Raw genomic sequence first — 19,736 nt, 5'->3', positions numbered from 1 at the left:
ACTTGCGCTGTTTTTGCCATCATTGGCTCCAAAATGGATAACCTAGGATTTTCTTCATGGCCCCTTCCCTTCCAGCTATGCCACATATTTTCCCCGTCAACCTCCTTGGCTCTATAGCAACTCTCCGAGGTCAACCAGGTGGGGAACATGAGAGACCATACTCCTTTAAGCAGCTGAATGACAGATCCGATAATTAGACTCCCGTGAATTGCAATGTGACTGTCTGCAATTTACTGCAAGAGAAGAGGGTGGTGGGTAGAGGCCTCCTAAAACAATGAGGGACAAGGAGAAGTTCGCTTTAGTGCTGCAGCTAATGACTCCAAATGTATAACCAAAATGAGATTGTGTTGACAGATTCGTCTCTTGCCATTAAATATATACTGCCTTGCTCCCTCTCTGTTTTATCGTAAGAGGTAACAGCAAAGATGCAAAGTCTGGCAACTTTTTTCCCCCTGGACTAATTGGAAACTCGGTAATGGAAGATTCCATCAATCCTGCCAGGACAAAATTACAGTAATCCGGGGCAGATGAAATGAAGTCATAAAAATGAGACGGCACTTAGGTATGATTTCAGGATAGGAGCGGATTTGAGTATTAGGAAAAGAGTAGTACATATTACAATCAAATTGGGAAAAGTTGAAATGCTAAACCAGATTTAGAGCTGGAAAGATGGTTTTCCTCTGAGTGGAAAGGGTGAATTATATGCTGATTTATGCATAATTCAATTAATCAATTCATTGATCGGTCTTTGGTTATATTGGCGTAACCAAGATTTTTAGATCACAATCCATTAAAAAGCTATCCTGGAGAAGACCAAAAGCAGTCCATCTAAGCCAGTATCCTCTTTGTAACCATAGCTGCCCAGATACCCACTGGAAGCCCCAAAGCAGAGCATGAAACTGACAACGAGTTCTTACTGTGCATCCCCAGGACCTGGTCTCCCCAGAATCTGAAAGCCTGTAGAAAACATTTCCAGCATAAGTGGCAAGAGGCACAGTGGGCCTTTCCCCACTCTGCACGATCCCCCCTATGCCGCACGCTGCTCTTAGCATGCGGCATCCCTGGGGCGTGCCCGGGCATCCCCACGGCCCTGCGCTCTGCGCGGGGTCATCAAAAGGCGCCGTTTTGAGGAGCACCAGGGATGCCGCGCGCTGAGGGGGCACGACAGTGGCAGCGCCGGGGCGGCTGCGCTGTCGCCGCCCCTGTCGTGGGGAGTGACGGGGGACCTCACGCTACTTGAGGAGAGTAGCGCGGGGCTTAAGGTAAGTGGGGAAAGGCCCATAGTTGTCCCCAAATCAGCATTATTTTTAAAGTGTGGTGTTGCATAGCAAGATGTGATTGTAATTCATATGAAAAGTGTGTTCTACAGTGCCTCTTCCATGCACGCACACAAGCCTACATAGAGCGGCTGAAAATCCTTCAAACTTGGGTTTTGACAAGACCTCAGGCAGAAGCCTCGAAAGTCTGAACTGAACAAACGTACAAAAATATATTCTGTGTCTGAATGCATATTCAAGGAAGCCCTGCTCCCAATAATTTAAACCTGCTAATTTGGCTCTCAGCCATCTTCCTGTCACTGAAATCAAGAGGGGCGGCACCCTGCTGGCCGAAGCAGATCTTTCTAGAATGTAAAGTTATTTCTTGTTTGTCATGTTGCTGCATCATTCCAAATATTTGTTTTCTTGCATAGAAAATAAGGGTTTTTTAAAAAAAATAATACATGGATTAAACTTTGTGCTAAAAAATACACACACCTCATAACTTGTGAAGCACTCCATGGAATTTTGTGCTCCGTATGAGCCCTAGCGTAACTGCTAGATTCAGCAGCTTTCCCACAGGTGATATTTCTGGAGAGAAAGAAACAGAAAGGGGGAGCAGAGACGTCAGGAATAGTTATGCTAGGTTTTGCATGGGTTCCATTTTACTGGGAATGGAAGCGGGTAGATATGTGGTCTCTGACCAGACTATAGTTCCTAGAATACTTTGTGGGAAGCTACAACAGCTAAACTAGTATAAACCCAATGAAGCTTTTGAGTACTGATACACCCTCTTGTATGAAAAAAAGTAACATCTAGTTGAGTTGTTTTTATACTGAGTTGCACAATTGCATTAATTTTAAACAGCTATTTAAACAACTTCAGTGAAACTTCACCAATGAGCTACGTATTCGCAACTTCACTTTCGAAACGTAAATGGTTAAACTGAGTTTTCAGAGTTTGTTGAGGAACTGGTTAAGATTCATGAACATTATAAAGTCAATAGATAAAGTGGATATCTCAGCAGAACAGAATTCACTCCCAGTCACTCCCTCGCAACATCTAAGATCGTATCACCGTGGAAATCCCAGAGACAAGACGTTTGAAAGGTACCTAGGCTGATCTTTAACTGTTCTTGTGGCATAGTTATAGCCTACACTCTTAAAAAGATTGTTGTTCGGATTTTTGTTAAAGTCATAATTAGTGACTCTGATCTTCACTTGATAGAATATGCCAGGTGCGCTTTGCGTGGAGATTGAAATTTGGACAACTGAGCTGGGGGTGTGTGTGTCCTCCAAGTTGACAGTTGAAAGAGTGTCATCTTTGCCTGAGGTATGTTTGTGATGCCAAGTCGTAACTGACTTAGGGTGACCTTGTAGGGTTTTCAAGGCCAGAGAAATTCAGAGGTGGTTTGTCATTGCCTGCTTCTGCGTGCACTGAGAGACTTCTGAGAGAACTGTGCGTGGCCCAAAGTCACCCATTAGGCTTCATGCAGAGGAGTGGGGAATCGAACCCAGTTCTCCAGGGCCCCTTCCGCACACGCAAAATAATGCGTTTTCAAACCGCTTTCACAACTGTTTGCAAGTGGATTTTGCCGTTCCGCACAGCTTCAAAGAGCACTGAAAGCAGTTTGAAAGTGCATTATTCTGCATGTGCGGAATGAGGTTAGAGTCCATTGCTCTTAACCGCTACGCCATACTGGCTTCTCTTGACTACAGTACACACATTAATTTTCACTTCCCCATTATTGTCTTTTGTCAAATAACTTCCCCCAGTTTTAGTGTTTTCAGAGTCCATCTAGGCAAGGCCTAATATTAGGAGATCACTAAAAATGGGAGGTTACCAGGGCAACCTTAGAATTACAACCTCCCTAAACTCCCTAAGACTTTGATGGACTTTTATACAGATGTAACTTTGCTTAAGATTGCACTCAACACTTTGCTATAATGGCTAATAGGCATTAACAAGTGAATTCTATAAGCCAATTGCATGTTTAAAACAACAAAAAATTCAGCTTACTTGGAACTTCCTGCCAATAAATTATATTGGATGAGTCTTAAGACAAAGAAAGATGCATCTCTTTTGCACACCGCTCTCCCATTCCTAAACCCTTTCTAATATCTGTAAGGTTTTGGGTTTCAAAACAGAGACCAAAAGAACGAGTAGTTAAAACAGCTTTAATCTAAGGAGCAACTTCAACAGGTTCATACAAGCAACTAACTTAACGGCCTACTTGAACATGTGACTTTAGGGAATGTCTTCAAATTAACGCACTAGACTAATATAAGGAAATATGTTGAAATTATGAATTCTGTCATAACCATTTGCTCCCTTCATCATCTTTTTCTTGAAGGCATTAAGAGATGCTTAACCTAGGACCTTAGTCTTCCATCTAGGTCTTAGCCTGGATCAGGCCCAATTAACCATAGAAATAAGTAAGTTCTTTCTCACTTGGAGAGAAAATATGGCCAGAATAAGGAGGACAAGTATAAGTGCAGCTATTCTTAATGATGCAACTGGACTAAAGCCAAAAGAATGTTCAGAAGTTGACATGAATGGATGCAAAAGGAAAGCCCAAAGCTGTTCCGTGCATATTATAGGAACATGGAACATGAGAAACATGAATCAAGGTAAACTTGAAATTGTAAAATGAGAAATTGAATGTTTCAAAAATTATAATCCTGGGAGTGAGAGAACTATAGTGGAATGGATTAGGACATTTTGAGTCAGAAAATTACAAAGCATTTTACTTGGGAGAATTACAACAACAGAAGAAACCAAGGTGCTTTAATAGTGAGGTGAGATGTAGCACAGGCAGTCAAGAACTGTAATGCAAAGTGTGATGGAATCCTATCAATCAGGCTTCAAAGAAAGCCAATCAATGTCAACATCATTTAGGTTTATGACCCAATTACAGATGCTGATGAGGAAGAAATTGAAAGCATTTATGCAAGTGTCCAGGAAGAAATTGATCCCACACCTAAACAAGATGTGCTGATAATCATGGGTGACTGGAATGCAAAAGTAGGAAACAAAGCAGAATCAAATACTGTTGGCAAATTTGGGCTAGGAGCATGAATTATATAAGCACTCCCCCCCCCAAAAAAAGAAAAAGAAAAGATAGAACATTCATAGTACCAAAATACAATCTAAGCAACATTTTGAAGAGTTTACAGACATGCTAAAGAACAGATTTGCATTACTAAGGCTCATTCCGCACATGCAGAATAACGCACTTTCAAACTGCTTTCAATGCTCTTTGAAGCTGTGCGGAATGGCAAAATCCACTTGCAAACAGTTGTGAAAGTGGTTTGAAAACGCATTATTTTGCGTGTACGGAAGGGGCCTAAGTTCAAGTGAAGGTAAACCAGAAGAACTATGGGCTGAAACTGGAGATTTTATCACGGACAAATGTGAAGTCTATTCCTGTAGCCAAAAGTAATGAAAAGCCAGCAACTTGCATGCAGAGACAAAGAGAACTATTATACTAACCAACGCATAGAAATAGAAAAGAAGAAAAAAACGGAAGAATGAGAATCTGTTCCACAAAAACCAAGAAATCAAAGGGAAATTTTAAGGATGGTTAGGCATTCTGAAAGACCAACATGGAAATACATTAACTGAATAGGACAAAGAAAAGAAAAGGTGGGAACAATACACTGAAGAAATACAGAAGAGATAAAAGGATGAGATTCCTTTCAAGAATCTTTTGAAGAGGAACCTACAGTTTTAGAAAGTAAAGTGAAAGTGCCACTGACAGCTATTGGAAGAAACAAGTTATAAGGAGGAGATGAAATATCAACAGGACTATTCCAAGTCACAGAAACAGAATCCATCAAATCTTGACCAGGATTTGCCAACAAAAACAGAAAACAAAAATGACTCACATTCCAGTACCCCCCCCCCCCAAATAAATTTCTTACATGAGTAAAGTGATGCTCAAAATCTTACAACAAAAACTGTTCCCATATATGGAATGATAAATGCCTGATGTTCAAGCTGAACTGAAGCACTAGAGATCATATTGCAAATGTACACTGGTTACTGGAGCATAAGAGAGAATTTCAGAAGAAAGTCAACCTGTGTTTCACAGATTACAGCAAAGCTTTTGACTTTGGGGTTTATGAAAAGCCGCGACTGGTTGTAAAGGAAATGAATGTGCCACAAAATCTGACTATTTTTATGTGCGACCTGTACTCTGGACAGAAGGTTACTGTTAGGACAGAATACAGAGAAACATAATGGTTTCCAATTGGCAAAGGTGCTAGACAAGGATGTAACTTATCTATCCCTTCAATCTGTATGCAGAATGTATATAAGGAAAGATGGATTAGATTTAGATGAAAGTGGAGTTAAAAATTATGGGGAAGAGAATTAACAATTCGAGTGATGCTGATGATATCACAATACTGGCAGAAAATAGCAAAGACTTGAAATGACTGCTGAAAGTTAAAGGAGAAAGTGCCAAAGCAGAACACAACTGAACATCGAGAAGACAAAAGTAATGACTACTAGAGAATCATACAACTTTAGGGTGGACAGTGAGGAAATTGAAATTGTTTAAGACCCTTGGCTTAAGGCATAGGTGTCAAACTCGCGGCCCTCCAGATGTTATGGACTACAGTTCCCATCATCCCTGCCTGCATCATGCCATCAGGGGATGATGGGAATTGTAGCCCATAACATCTGGAGGGCCGCGAGTTTGACACCTGTGGCTTAAGGGGTCTTAAGGCTAAGCCTTGGCTCCATCATCAGCCAAAAGGGAGACTGCAGCCAAGAAATGAGAAGATTAATACTAGGAAGGGCAGCCATGATGGAGCTAGAAAAGGTTCTTATGTGTAAGGATGAGCCGCTGGCAACCAAGATTAAGTTAATTCATGCCGTAGTAGTCCCTATTACTATGTATGGGTGTGAAAATCAGACAGTGAAGACAGCTGCAGGAATAAAGTAGGGCTCATTCTGCACATGCAGAATAATGCACTTTCAAACTGCTTTCAGTGCTCTTTGAAGCTGTGCGGAATAGCAAAATCCACTTGCAAACAGTTGTGAAAATGGTTTGAAAACACATTATTTTGCGTGTGTGGAAGGGGCCTCGGTTCCTTTGAAATGTGTTGGAAGAGAGTGCTGCGAATACCATGGACTGGCAAAAAATGGGTTCTAGATCATATCAAGCCTGAACTCTCCCTGGAAGCTACATTGGCTAAACTGAGGCTGTCCTACTTTGGTCACAAAATGAGAAGAGAAGAGTCACTGGAAAAGGCAATAATGCTGGAAAAGGCCGAAAGCAGCGGGAAAAGAAGAAGACTCAATGGGAGATGGATTGACTGCAGAAAGGGAACCACAGCCCTGAGTTTGCAAGCCTTGAGCTAGCCCAGGGGTAGGGAACCTGCGGCTCGAGAGCCGCATGCGGCTCTTCTGGCCCTGCACTGCGGCTCCACGAGCCGAGCCACCGGCTTCATCCTTGCCCGCCCTGCAGGCAGCAGGGCAGGAGCACCAATTGCCCGTGGCCGGCTGGGCCGCACGCTTCCCCTCTCCCCCGCCCCATTGGAGCGGGGCGGGTGCTTTCCCAGCGGCTGGTGAGGCTGAGCCGCCAGCTTCATCCTTGCCTGCCCTGCATCCATGCGCTTCTCAGAATGAGTGGAGTAAAAGGTAAAAAACCCAATATATACAGTGTTATCTTTATTTTAAATGTCAAAAATTATTTGCGGCTCCCAGTGTTTTCTTTTCCTGTGGAAAACGGGTCCAAATGGCTCTTTGAGCGTTAAAGGTTCCCTACCCCTGAGCTAGCCTGTTAACAACAGGACCCTTTTGGAGGACATTGATTCATAGGGTCGCCATAAGTCGGAAGCGACTTGACAGCACTTAACACGCAGGCAAGGATTAAGTACGTCAGGATGTTCGCCGAACCATGAAAAAGGAGATATTCTAGTTTAAGCAACAACACCGAAGTAAATCAAAAGTAATCTTTACCGTCCAGTTTTGAGCAAAGCCAGATGGCAAAATTGGAATAGTTAACTATATAAAATCTGACCATCCCAAGAGTTCATTGTCTCTTAAATGAGGATTTGGAAGCTCAGGCACCGTACGTAAAAAAATATAGTGCAGTGCTAACGAAAAATATCGCAGCCAGTTCCCAACGTCTCACTCCCATTCTTTGCCCGAACAAAAAGCAGACCTCAGAGCTGTTCAGATAAACACAATCTGGAATCTCAATGGCTGATGTAACCAGATGCAGGAAGGCTGATTTTACCCTGATGTATCCCAGTGGTGTTTCCATAAGCATCTCTTTAATTACTCCCCTGTACATGAATGACGGCCTGTCAGGTCAATTCACTGTGGACCCTGGGCAGAGAATAGGCAAAATGTAGGGGCTTGATCTATTGTCCAGAGATGACCCTCCTTCTCCCACAACCCCCACTTTTCTGCAAGCTGTTTTTACCTCACCTTTGAGACTTACCAAGATTACATGGTGTGTGTGTATGAGGGGGGGGGGGAGAGATTTTGCCATCGAGTCACAGCTGACTTACTTTGACGGTGTAGAGTTTTCAAAGCAAGAGCTATTTAGAGGCGTTGCCTGCCTCTGCGTGGGCTGAGAGAGTTCTGAGAGAACAATGGCCCTTCCCCCACCTACCGTTTGCTGCGCGCTACTGCCCCCAAAATAGCACGTGGTCCAGCGGTGCTCCCCACGAGGCCAGGCGGCGACAACGCAGCTGCCCCGACTCTGCGCTCTAACGTCCCTTCAGCCACTGGCGTAATGCCCATTGGGCAAGGTGGGCAGCTGCCCAGGGCATCACCATCTCCTATTAGATCCCATTGGAAACAATGGGGGATGGGGCACCCCCTTTTGGAGTCCATAACTTTGGACTCCTTGAGCCAAACCTCACCAAACTTGGGGAGTAGCATAAGGACAGTCCCCTGATGATACACTGAAATTCTGGTGCTGATATGTCTAAAAATGCACCCCCTGCAGGCACCAATGTCCTGGTGCAAAAAAATGTGGTCTTGGTGGAGTGGCCGCCCATGGCGGGGGGGGGGGGGCATCTAACTCAGGTTTTGCCCAGGGCTACAGTTTGCCCAGGGCTGCCTCGTTACGCCCCTGCCTTCAGCGCGCGTCATTTCTGACGCTGAAGAAAACGGCACCTTCTGACTGCCCCGCGCAGAGAGCAGGGCAGTGGGGAACACGACCCGGGGCGGAAATCGCTCGCGCTCAGAGTAGTGCGCTGCAAAACTTAAGTGGGGAAAGGCCCAATGACTGTCCCAAGGTCACCAAGCGGGCTTCAGGTCCAATCTACAAAATTAACAGCCCAACCCACCGCCCGGGGCAGCCGAGGAGGGCACCACCATCACACCGCCCTGCCGCTGCCATAGGGCTTTCAGGCGGCCATGGGGAAGCAGTTACGATGAAAAAAATCCACTGTGAAGGACCTCCATAAAGCTAAATAGACTTTCCTTTTGGGTGGCACAAGGCCCTGGGTGCCATGTTCCCAGCAGTGAAGCCCAGGTGGAAACCAGCTAATGTCAGCTCCATCCTCATGAACATCTTCAGTATGACCCTGCTATGTTGACAGGGCTGGCTGTGGCATGGGAGCACTGATGCAGCACCCAGCACCATGTATCTGCCCACCAGCATGTTGGCCCCTCTGTCAGGGCAAGTGCCCCAAGCAGGGCAAATCCACCTGTGCAAGCCTGTATTGCCTCCACATGTCAATTCGCCCCTTCCCCCCCCACAGATTGGGCCATAATTAATTCTATTAATTCTATAAGCCACGTGACGTTAACGTTTTGTGTGTCATTCTATCCCAGCCTAATGGGATAGATTTTGAATCTGATTCCATCCCATCCTGATGGCTAGGACTCTAATAAGGGTTTGCTACCCACCACGCCATCTTGGTGTACTGGTTAAGAGCAGGTGGCTTCTAATCTGGAGAACCGGATTTGATTCCCTGCTCCTCCACCTGAGTGGCAGAGGTTTATCTGGTGAATCAGATATGTTTCCACACACCTACATTCTTGCTGGGTGACCTTGGGCTAGTCACAGTTCTTCGGAACTCTCTCAGCCCCACCTACAAGGTGTCTTTGTGGGAAGAGGAAGGGAAAGAAGCTACCTTGAGTCTCCTTACAGGAGAGAAAGGTGGGATAAAAATCCAAACCCCTCCCCCTGCTCCTCCTCCTCCTCCTCCTCCTCCTCCTCCTCCTCCTCTTCTCCCTTTCATCTAGTCTGGGAAAGCCATCACACAAGTTAATAAAAAGTTTTGCAGACCTTCAAGATAATGCTCATGCACTGAACAATGCAGTTTGACAAGCCGTGGAGACCGAAGAGATTTCGGTGCATGTTCTCACAATTTATTGAGTTTAGAAGAGAGCTCTGAAGAAAAGGGATGGTTAGCACATACTGCCATTACGTTAAGGAGTCTATAGGGATCCACTAGGAAATTCTATGCAATTCTGCTTGACATGAATTGTGAGCAAAGCCCTTTGAAATTATTTTAAGACTCTAACAGGAGAACGTTTGGAAAAGCGGAGGTTGACGGAAAATCGCCGACACGATTCCAGGAAAGGGAGGTCATCGCACCTCACTAATTCACTGGAATTCTTCTTGCATCTTTTCAGCAATGGCCGAAAAGGAAGGACAGAGAATGCATCATATTCAGCAATGGGTATTTTTAAAATGCCAGTGTGCATGTTTCTCAGTGAAAACTAATGTGCAAAATTTTGTCAGGTTTATAGACTTGGGAGAGAGAAAATTTTGTCAGGTTTATAGACTTGGGACTGATGCTCTTAAGATACCTATGCTTTTGAACAACATGGATCCCACAGTGTGTGAGAATGTAGCAAAATTTCTGCTAACAATAATAGACGTAAGTCTAGATGAATACCAACCAATGTCTATGTATTATGACCACATATAGCCAGCAGTAATTTTTCTAGCTTCTGTCAGTATCCGATGACGTTTAAGTGAGTTAACTTAGCTGAAGGAATGTCCTATAGTTACAGAAGGACCATGTATATATTTTAGTATTTAGTATTTTAGTACCAGTGTCTATAATTGTGAGCAATAATGGGCAAATTTTGTATGCTGATTTTGTATGTTTATTTTATGCCAATAAAGGCTTGTGACTATAGACTTGGGAGAGAGAAAAAGGAGATCAAGGGGCACAGCTGGATCAAAAAAGAGAGGTTCTTCTAACTAAATATTTTAAAAATTTAACAAGAAAATGGTAGAAAATACAGAAAAGGGTATAGAAGATGGCTGTGTGAAAGAGCTGTTCGGATTAGTGAATAACAGCCAATGGCTACAAAACCAACGGTGGACAAAATCTAACTGCCATCATCCCTTAAAACTATGGTTGTAGTCTGAGGCTTAATCTGTATTTGCAGCAGAATGAGATCGGTGGGGTGCTGTGTGGTTTCCGGTCTGTATGGCCGTGTTCTAGCAGCATTCTCTCCTGATGTTTCGCCTGCATCTGTGGCTGGCATCTTCAGAGGATTCAGACGTTTCGCCTGCATCTGTGGCTGGCATCTTCAGAGGATCTGATAGTAGGAATGGAAAGCAAGTGGAGTATATATACTGTGAAGTCAAAAGGTGAGGCCATCTGAATAGAGTAGCCTGGCATGTGAGTCACAAAGAAGTCTGTAGCATGTGAGTAACAATGCCAGGCTAGTGGTTAAGGTGTCAGGCCAGGACCTGAGAAACCCAGGTTCAAATCCCCACTTGCACCACGGAAACTTGCTGAGTAACCTTGGGCCAGTCACCCACTCTCAGCCCAGCCCCGAGCAAGTATTTGGATGGGGGACCTCCAAGGAATATCAGGGTCATGATGCAGAGGTAGGCAGTGGCAAATCACCTCCAAATCTCTATTACCTTGAAAACTCTATAGGGTCACCATGTGTCAGCAGGAAGGGACAGAGAGAGAGAGAGAGAGAGAGAGAGAGAGAGAGAGAGAGAGAGAGTCAGGCTACTGGTATTGCAATGTCTTCTACAGCTAGGCAAATAGATTTTTCTCCACTGGACTAAAACAAGAGGAAACCACTATATTAAAAGGTGCCAGAAATTTCAAAAGATCTGGTTCAAGGATGAAGATCAGCATAGTTTCCACATCAAGCTGGAACCTTCCTTAGCCATTTAATTTCTTCCTTTGTAAATTTGGCATATTGAGCAATCTAATGGAAAATGTTCAAGATCAGTTCAGTCTTCAGTTTCTGGTCCGAACTCAGCTAGCTAACTAAATCCTCCGGGCAAGCATGCAAACATTTTTTTTTAAAAAAAGGGAAGCTTTCTGAGATGTAATAAAACAAAAATGTGCAAGGACTTCTTTGAGAAATTCCAGCCTGTTGCATTAGCATCACTGACACATGAGGAGGAAATCACAGTTTCCAGTTTGGTTGGGGTTTTTTTAAATGGTGTTTTTTTTTTTTGCAAGCATTGTTTTCAAGATAAAGAAAAGCTTAGGGGTTATTTTAGGGATTGAGAAGAAAACCCACTTGCTCACTCATCAATTAATGTATAAAATGACGAGCGTAGAGATTTTAAAAAGTTATTCTCTAGCCATTAAAACACCAGAACTAATTACAGGTGTCAAACTTGCGGCCTTCCATATGTTATGGACTACAGTTCCCATCATCCCCTGCCAGCATCATGCTGACAGGGGATGATGGGAACTGTAACCCATAACATCTGGAGGGCCACGAGTTTGACACCTAATGAAACTCATCGGGGGAAGGTTCAGAACAAGCAAATGGTAGTATTTTCTCATGCAATATATAATCAATGTATGGACTTAATTGCCACAAGATGTTATGGCACTACCTTATGTGACTTTTTAAATAGAGGGGAAACATTAAGATAAGTCCGCAAAGGCTAGGATCCCACACAAAATTTGCACTGATGGAAAAATATTTCCATCAGTAGAGTGGGACTTTCTCAACACCCCCATCCAATGCAGCTCAAAATATCCCTCCCGCAAATGCAACCCTTTTCAAATTGTTTCCCCCCCCCCCCGAACTATATGAAAGGAAGTCTATGTTTTGCAGCAAGGTTCCCCCCCCCACCCCCCACCCACCCCCACACACAAATCACTCCCATTAACAGAAATGTCCCCACTGGATCCAGCACCTGTACCTTTTCTGATTTCAAAATACAGTCACTGCTATAACTAATTATTTGCACACTTGGGACAGACCCCACCCCACAAACTCAGCGGGGCCTTAAATGAGAACTATTATGAATACTTGCTATTACAAACTAGAACTATTACGAAATTCTTACTGCTCAGACAGACGGCACCTGCTCCCCAGCAGCTGTACAAACAACCTGTTGGCTGCTCCAGTTCAGTTTTCATGTGTATGATTTTTCAACTCCCTTGTAACAATTTTCAAAAGCTAAATGCATTTTCCTATGTTAGGTTTCAGCATGGGGTTTATGAAAATCGACGATAGAGGCATTCCAGGATCTCAGCTAGCAGAGCCGGGATTGTTCCCCACCACCTCTAGACAGACAGAAAAGCCTTTATTGGCATTCCAAAATACAATAAAACAATTGTCCATAAGAGACAGATAGATACAACAGCCATTCAGAGTCTTATCAATAGTTTAGTCCAAATGGACTCATCGAAAGTGCCATTCCCATACACCTCTCCACAGACCAGACTGAAAACCCACCAACAGGGCCCAGGCATCACAACAGCATACAGTATCAACACTCCACTATAAAACACAGAGTTTGTTAGAGTGGCACCTAACACAGAACAAGGGATAGGGGGCGAGGAACTGGGCAAACAATTGATTTGACTCCCATAGGTTGCCACAGCCTTCAGTTGTCACTCCATCTGGCAATCAATAACAAAACTACGACATCGTTCAATGAATCACCCACAGGTTATTTGACTTTGGGTGACCGTGAACCCAAAGGTTGCTGGCAGAGGTAGGCACTGTATACCAGTAGCAAATAGTTAATGTAAGCAACACTGTTGTTATGATGATAGCAATCTAATGCTTAGTATCCATCTAGCGTTGCGTCTATAATCTTTAAAAGATATTTTGCTACGCTTTCGCAAAAGTAAGGATCAAGATTATCTAAGATTAAAGGAATCCTAACAGCATCAGTTAAGTGACTGTATAGGAGTGAAGCAATGATGGGTTGGGTCATTCTGATCTTGGCAAATCTTGCACAATGAAACAGAGTGTGCTCCAGCCCACCACCTCTACACACTGTCCCATGCTACAGCCAGCCGGGAAACAAACCACTTGCTGGATGCTCTGGTCTGCAATCAAATGTGGTCACCTGTGCAGGAAGAGACCCTTGTGCACATTGTGGAATGATACAGGCAGGGTTGCCAAATGCCAGGTGGGGGCTGGAGAACCCCTGGGAGAACAACTCTTCAAAACAACTGACACCTGTGGGAAGGGGTGTCTGTTAAGAGTGCCCCTCATTCCAGCTTGGCAGTAAGGTTGCTGTGGGGGGAACGGAGCAAATGCTGGATGCTTTGGGCTCCAATCCAGCATCTGTCCAGGTGCGGGAACAGCCCCTTGGATACACTGTCCAATCATTCGGCCACGGTTTCCATCCTCCTGGTGGAGGGGGAGATCCTCAGGGGTCACAACTGATTCCACTGTGAACTGTTCAGGTGGGGGAGGTGTGTGGCCCCCATCTTGTGCACTGGGGGGAAGGGGGGGAAGCAAACCCAGATCCTGGATGCTCTGGTGTAAAATCAAACTCGCTCACCTGTGCGGGGATAGCCTCTTTTGCACACTGACCCATCCTTATTTGTATTCATGTGGGGTGTTTTCATCTGCTTACCTTGTCAGGGTCATATCGAATGTTGAAGAGGGAGAACAGGGAAGAAGAAGAAGAGAAGAGTTTGGATTTATATCCCCCCTTTCTCTCCTGTAAGGAGACTCAAAGGGGCTGACAATCTCCTTGCCCTTCCTCCCCCCCCCCCCAACAAACACTCTGTGAGGTAGGTGGGGCTGAGAGAGCTCAGAAGAATTGTGACTAGCCCAAAGTCACCCAGCTGGTGTGTATGGGAGTGCACAGGCTAATCTGAATTCCACAGATAAGCCTCCACAGCTCAAGTGGCAGAGCAGGGAATCAAACCCGGTTCCTCCAGATTAGAGTACACCTGCTCTTAACCACTATGCCACTGCTGCTCTCAACAGAGAACAGGAAGCAAGCAGCAGAGCAACCACACAAGAAGAAGAGCATGGTGAGTCGCACCTCCACAATGCCATTCTGTCCCCGTGGACCTTTGCTTCTCTATCATGGGAGATTTGAACTTCCCCCTCCAGGCTCTACCTGACAGCATTGATGAACCTTCCATTGTAAACCTATGGATCCGGCAAACCACCAATTCTGGCGTCAACCCAAAACCTGAGTGGTGTGCCCACAGTGCTTCGTGACACCAGAATTAACAAAACCATGGAATATCACTGGAGGCAGGGCAGAGGCCAGGGTCACCCACCAAGGTTACTTTTTGCGTTGATCTGTTTGTGTCTGCACCTAGTGGGGACATTTTGCTAACCAATCTGCAACCATGCTGCCAGTTGCCTTCTTCACGCCACACTGCACATTTCTGTAGACAGGAATGTTATGGGTGAAAGCAAGGCTCGCCACAGCCACAGATTTAGAACAAATGTTCTCTCTTAACCCAAATCATCACATCCACATGCAGTGTGATCTCTGATACAACTCTTTCTGTACTCCTAATACAGGGCAACCAGCTAACCCAAACCCTGGAGAACAGTCCTTGGAGCGCAGGGTCGCAATTGGAGAAGGCGGGATGGCCTGCTAACCAATGTCACTAGGGAACCTTTGCGGCAATCTGCAGCAGAGGCAGTGAGATTTGAGCAGCTGCAAGAACAAATACATGAGGAGGACAGAAGCAGGCACGAAGCCATGCTTCATCACACCAGCGAGGAAGGGAGTCTGCACAGACAGGCAATCCAAGAGGAGGGAAGTCTCCACAGAGGATCATTCAAGACGGCAATGGAAAAGAGCCACAACCTGATGTCAGAAGCTGTGGAGGCCATGAAAACCTTGGGGATGATGGTCCAGTAGACCACACAATAACAGTACCCTGTTGCTCACCCCATCCCTTTTGGACAACCAATCCCCTGTCTCCCTTGCTTAATTCCCACCCACCCCAAATCCCATCAGCCAGGGAAGATACAGGCAGCCCCCCCCCCCCCCCGCCAGCAGACATTTCATATCAATGTCCCATTGGAGGCCTCTAGCCCAAATGCGCCTCAGCACATTCCCCCCCCCCCCATCACACAGGACAACAACACCCTACACATGTTCCGCCTTCATGCTCCTCTCCTATCCATGGCCCTTCGGAACCCTCCACCTCCAATGCCCCTTGGAACATCCCAGGTATGGCAAACAGGGAATCCGCCCCTAGCCATGTCCAGAGGTGGGCTCCAGCAGGTTCTCACCAGTTCCCGAGAGTGGGTTACTAATTATTTGTGTGTGCCGAGAGGGGGTTACTAATTGGGTCTGCTTTTCCGTTAGAAATTCCATTAGGTCCAAAAATGATAAAGTCCTGTTGTTTTCTATGTGGCTGGTTAGCGAAGGTAGAAAACGGGATAATTCTCCCTGTTGGGCTGTTTTAAAAACATGTTTTAGAAATACGGTAAAGTTCCTTGTTTAAGGAAAGTATCCTTCTTTTGATTTCTAGGAACAAAATTAAGTATTTGAAAGTATTAAGTATTTGACAGTCAGTCAATTTTCTGTTGGCAGTAGACGATAGGACTTGCTATAATGAGTTTAAATTATGGACAGAAAGATACCAGCTGGAAATTAGGAACTTTTTTTACAGTAAGAGTTTTTTACAGTAACAGAGAAATTATTAATGCCCCACCCACGGAATGCCCGTCCCCGCCCCCGTCGTGCCCCCCCCCCCAGCCCCATTGGTGGTACACTACTGTTTGAATCCCACCACCATGGGAACCTGTTACTAAAATTTTTGGATCCCACCGCTGGCCATGTCCTTCCTGAACCCACCACTTCCCAAGGCCCTCAGAGCATGCCAGACATGGCGACCAGGGAACCACAAACTGCAAACTTGCCTGACTAAAAAAGGAAACCTCAATTAGCAAACCTCACCCCAACAACAGACAGGGGAAAACCAGTCAGAAAAGAGAGGAAGCAAATGGACCTTTGAGAAGACAGGACCCAGCTCCCCCACCCAAACTTATTAGGATCCTTTCAGCACACTTTAGTTGTTTTGTTGAGATGTTAAAGTTGCCGTTTCCACTTACAACTCTACTGTTTGTTCATGGTCTTTTTAAACAATGGGTGATTTTGTGGGTGTTTCTGGCTTTTTGTGGCGGGTGGATTGAACTTGCTGACCTGAACACCAAAGAAAGACAGAAATGCTTTGAAAGTAAAAAAGTTTTATACTGTTAACTTGTAATAAAAGGGGAAAGTTACAAAATAAAGGAGCATTTCAACTATTTACAGGAAAAAATCATATTGGAACTATGTACAAAGCAGGTTAGGAACACATCAACAAACTAAGGGCCTTTCCCCACTTACCTTAAGCCCCGCGCTACTTGAGGAAAGTAGCGCGGGGTCCCCCGGCACTCCCCACATCAGGGGTGGCGACAGCGCAGCCGCCCCAACGCTGCCGCTGTCGCGCCCCCTCAGCGCGCACCATCCCAGGCACTCTTCTTAATGGCGCCTTTTGATGACCCCGCGCAGAGCAGCGCGCGGCATACCGAGGATCGAAGAGAGTGGGGAAAGGCCCTAAATTCTCCATCCTGTCCAGCCGGGGGTGGGTGGGTGGGGGTATGGACAAACAGGTTTTTTTGGCAAACGTTTTGAAAACGTTTTTGCAAAATGTTTTCAGGGGCTTGTGAGGAATGGGCTAAGGTTTGCCCATTAACAAAGTGTCACCTGAAGAAGGTTGTGCATACCCTCTACCAAGAGAAAAATGAGCTGCCGTAAAATGGGATGGATAAAAAACTTCTCAGAGATACAGCCTGAAGACTTTAAACTTATTGACATTACACTGTGATGTCCAGATACTTCTGAGATTGTTAAAAACTGACAAGAGTGTTGCCTAGCTAAGAGCATAGACTGTACTGGGCTAGAGAAGGGGGCTAGTGAAGAGAAGAGCCAGTGTGATGTAGTGGTTAAGAGCGGGTACATTCTAATCTGGAAAACCGGATTTGATTTCCTGTTCTGCCACTTGAGGCATGGAGGCTTATCTGGGGAACCAGATTTGTTTGTGCACACCAACACATGCCAGCTGGGTGACCTTGGGATAGTCCCAGTTCTTCGGAGCTCTCTCAGCCCCACCCACCTCACAGAGTGTTTGTTGTGGGGGGAAGGAAAAAAGATTGTCAGCCCCTTTGTGTCTCCTTACAGGAGAGAAAGTGGGGATATAAATCCAAACTCTTCTTCTCCTTCTTAATATATTTAGCTTTGGAATGGGATTCCTAAAATGTCATACTTTCCCTATAATATTTCTTCAGTGCCTCTCTCCTTACTTTGGTATTCAAGATCTGTTATCCTACTGAACCCATGGATCCAAATGGAATTCTTATTGCTTGAATCATATATGCTAGTATGAGTTTTGAATATGGCTTACTGTAATCTCAGCCAATCTGAATATATATGGATTTCCAACTGTGTTCAACTTCTATCGTTTGGATTACAATTTGTTTTCTGCGTCTCATACAAAGCCAAGAATAAGTCAATGCTACTCTTCTTTTTGCTATTGGAGAAACTGTTTCCATCTTTACAAACAGATAGATCTGGATTTGGGTTTCCCAGTTCCCTTTGAGCCACTTTCTGGATTTCACCCTTGTACTGCATACTTGATCATACTATTCTTCATAAAAATAGCAGTGAAATGCCAAGAAAATAACAAATAAGCCCGAAATGAACAGAACTGTCGGTATCCAAGGGAGTTGGATGTGATCCTTAACATGAAAATAAATTGAATGGGCTAAGAGAGTTTGCATACAGATACTGGACACTTTGTACCAAATGTTAAAACTGGATTTGTGGATTCTGTCAGTGTCTTCAAATTAATGAAGAGCGTATTAAAAGCATCGAGACCTTTTCAGCAATGGAGTCGCTGGCAAATGTTTATCTAGCTACACTTTGACATCACAAAATGTTCTTGAAATTCTCAACTCACATTGCTCATCCTTAAGGTATCTTTGTAAAACTGAAACCCGCTCTTCCCTTTAATTCCATCATATGCCATTCTCTCTCTTTCCTCCATACTCCCTCCCAGTCCCCAAATTCCTAAAAATATATGGCAATTGAACAGACTTCATGTGTTTTCTAAAGTTACATTGAGCAATATTACAGACTGAAGCTCCAAGCAAAAGAGGTTTTTCATTTATGAAAGTGACCTGCAGTTGAAGCATAACTCCTCACCAATAGAAGGAATACCAAGAGAGGCGAAAAAGAAGATGGAACCGTGAACAGTTCAAGAACACTCAGCAGCATAACTAGGTCGGGGTAACGGAGTAGCAACACAGGCATCATAAAGGACAACATTAAAGTATTAGAAGAAGAAGAAGAAGAAGAAGAAGAAGAAGAAGAAGAAGAAGAAGAAGAAGAAGAAGAAGAAGAAGAAGAAGAAGAAGAAGAAGAAGAAGAAGAAGAAGAAGAAGAAGAAGAAGAGTTTGGATTTATATCCCCCCTTTCTCTCCTATAGGAGACTCAAAGGGGCTGACAATCTCCTTGCCCTTCCCCCCTCACAACAAACACCCTGTGAGGTAGGTGGGGCTGAGAGAGCTCCGAGAAGCTGTGACTAGCCCAAGGTCACCCAGCTGGCGTGTGTGGGAGTGCACAGGCTAATCTGAATTCCCCAGATAAGCCTCCACAACTCAAGCGGCAGAGCGGGGAATCAAACCCGGTTCCTCCAGGTCAGAGTGCACCTGCTCTTAGCCACTACGCCACTGCTGCCCCCTATTAAATTATGTAATGCTTTTAGTATGGGGAAATGAATAGGGGGAAAGGCAATGTCTGAACACAATAATAGGAGTACAGCACATGGGAAATTCAGTGCTGTGTTCGAGGAAGACAAGTTCCCACCATATATATTTTTCCCTCCACTCACCTCAGAAGCAGAAATCTTGTGGATAGGAAACAGTGGTCTTTCCTGAACCTTTGTTTTCAAAGTTATTTCCTTTTTTCTCTGTGTGTGTCTCTCTCTGTCTCTCTTTACTGAACAAACGGGGAAAAAGCAACAGCCACAATTACAGAAGCTGAAGAGTTGTAATTAGAAAAGGAAATGAAGGAAGGGCAATGGGGTGCCTTAATGTGAAACACGACATTGATAAATCAAAGGAAACCTGGAATTCGATAGGAGATACTTCCAACCTATTGCTGCAGATAACGTTTTCTTTCTTCATCATCGTGCTTAATCGTGTCTGTCCCCTGCTCCAGAGATGAAAAGGAGCCGTAGAAACAGGGGTCACAACACCAAAACTCGCCAGAAACCTTTACTGGCTTCGCTTTGC

The sequence above is a fragment of the Sphaerodactylus townsendi genome, linkage group LG11, assembly GCF_021028975.2.
Source record: "Sphaerodactylus townsendi isolate TG3544 linkage group LG11, MPM_Stown_v2.3, whole genome shotgun sequence".
Taxonomy (NCBI): Eukaryota; Metazoa; Chordata; class Lepidosauria; order Squamata; family Sphaerodactylidae; genus Sphaerodactylus; species Sphaerodactylus townsendi.
The sequence above is the reverse complement of the archived record's forward strand: the minus strand, read 5'-3'. Positions refer to the sequence as shown.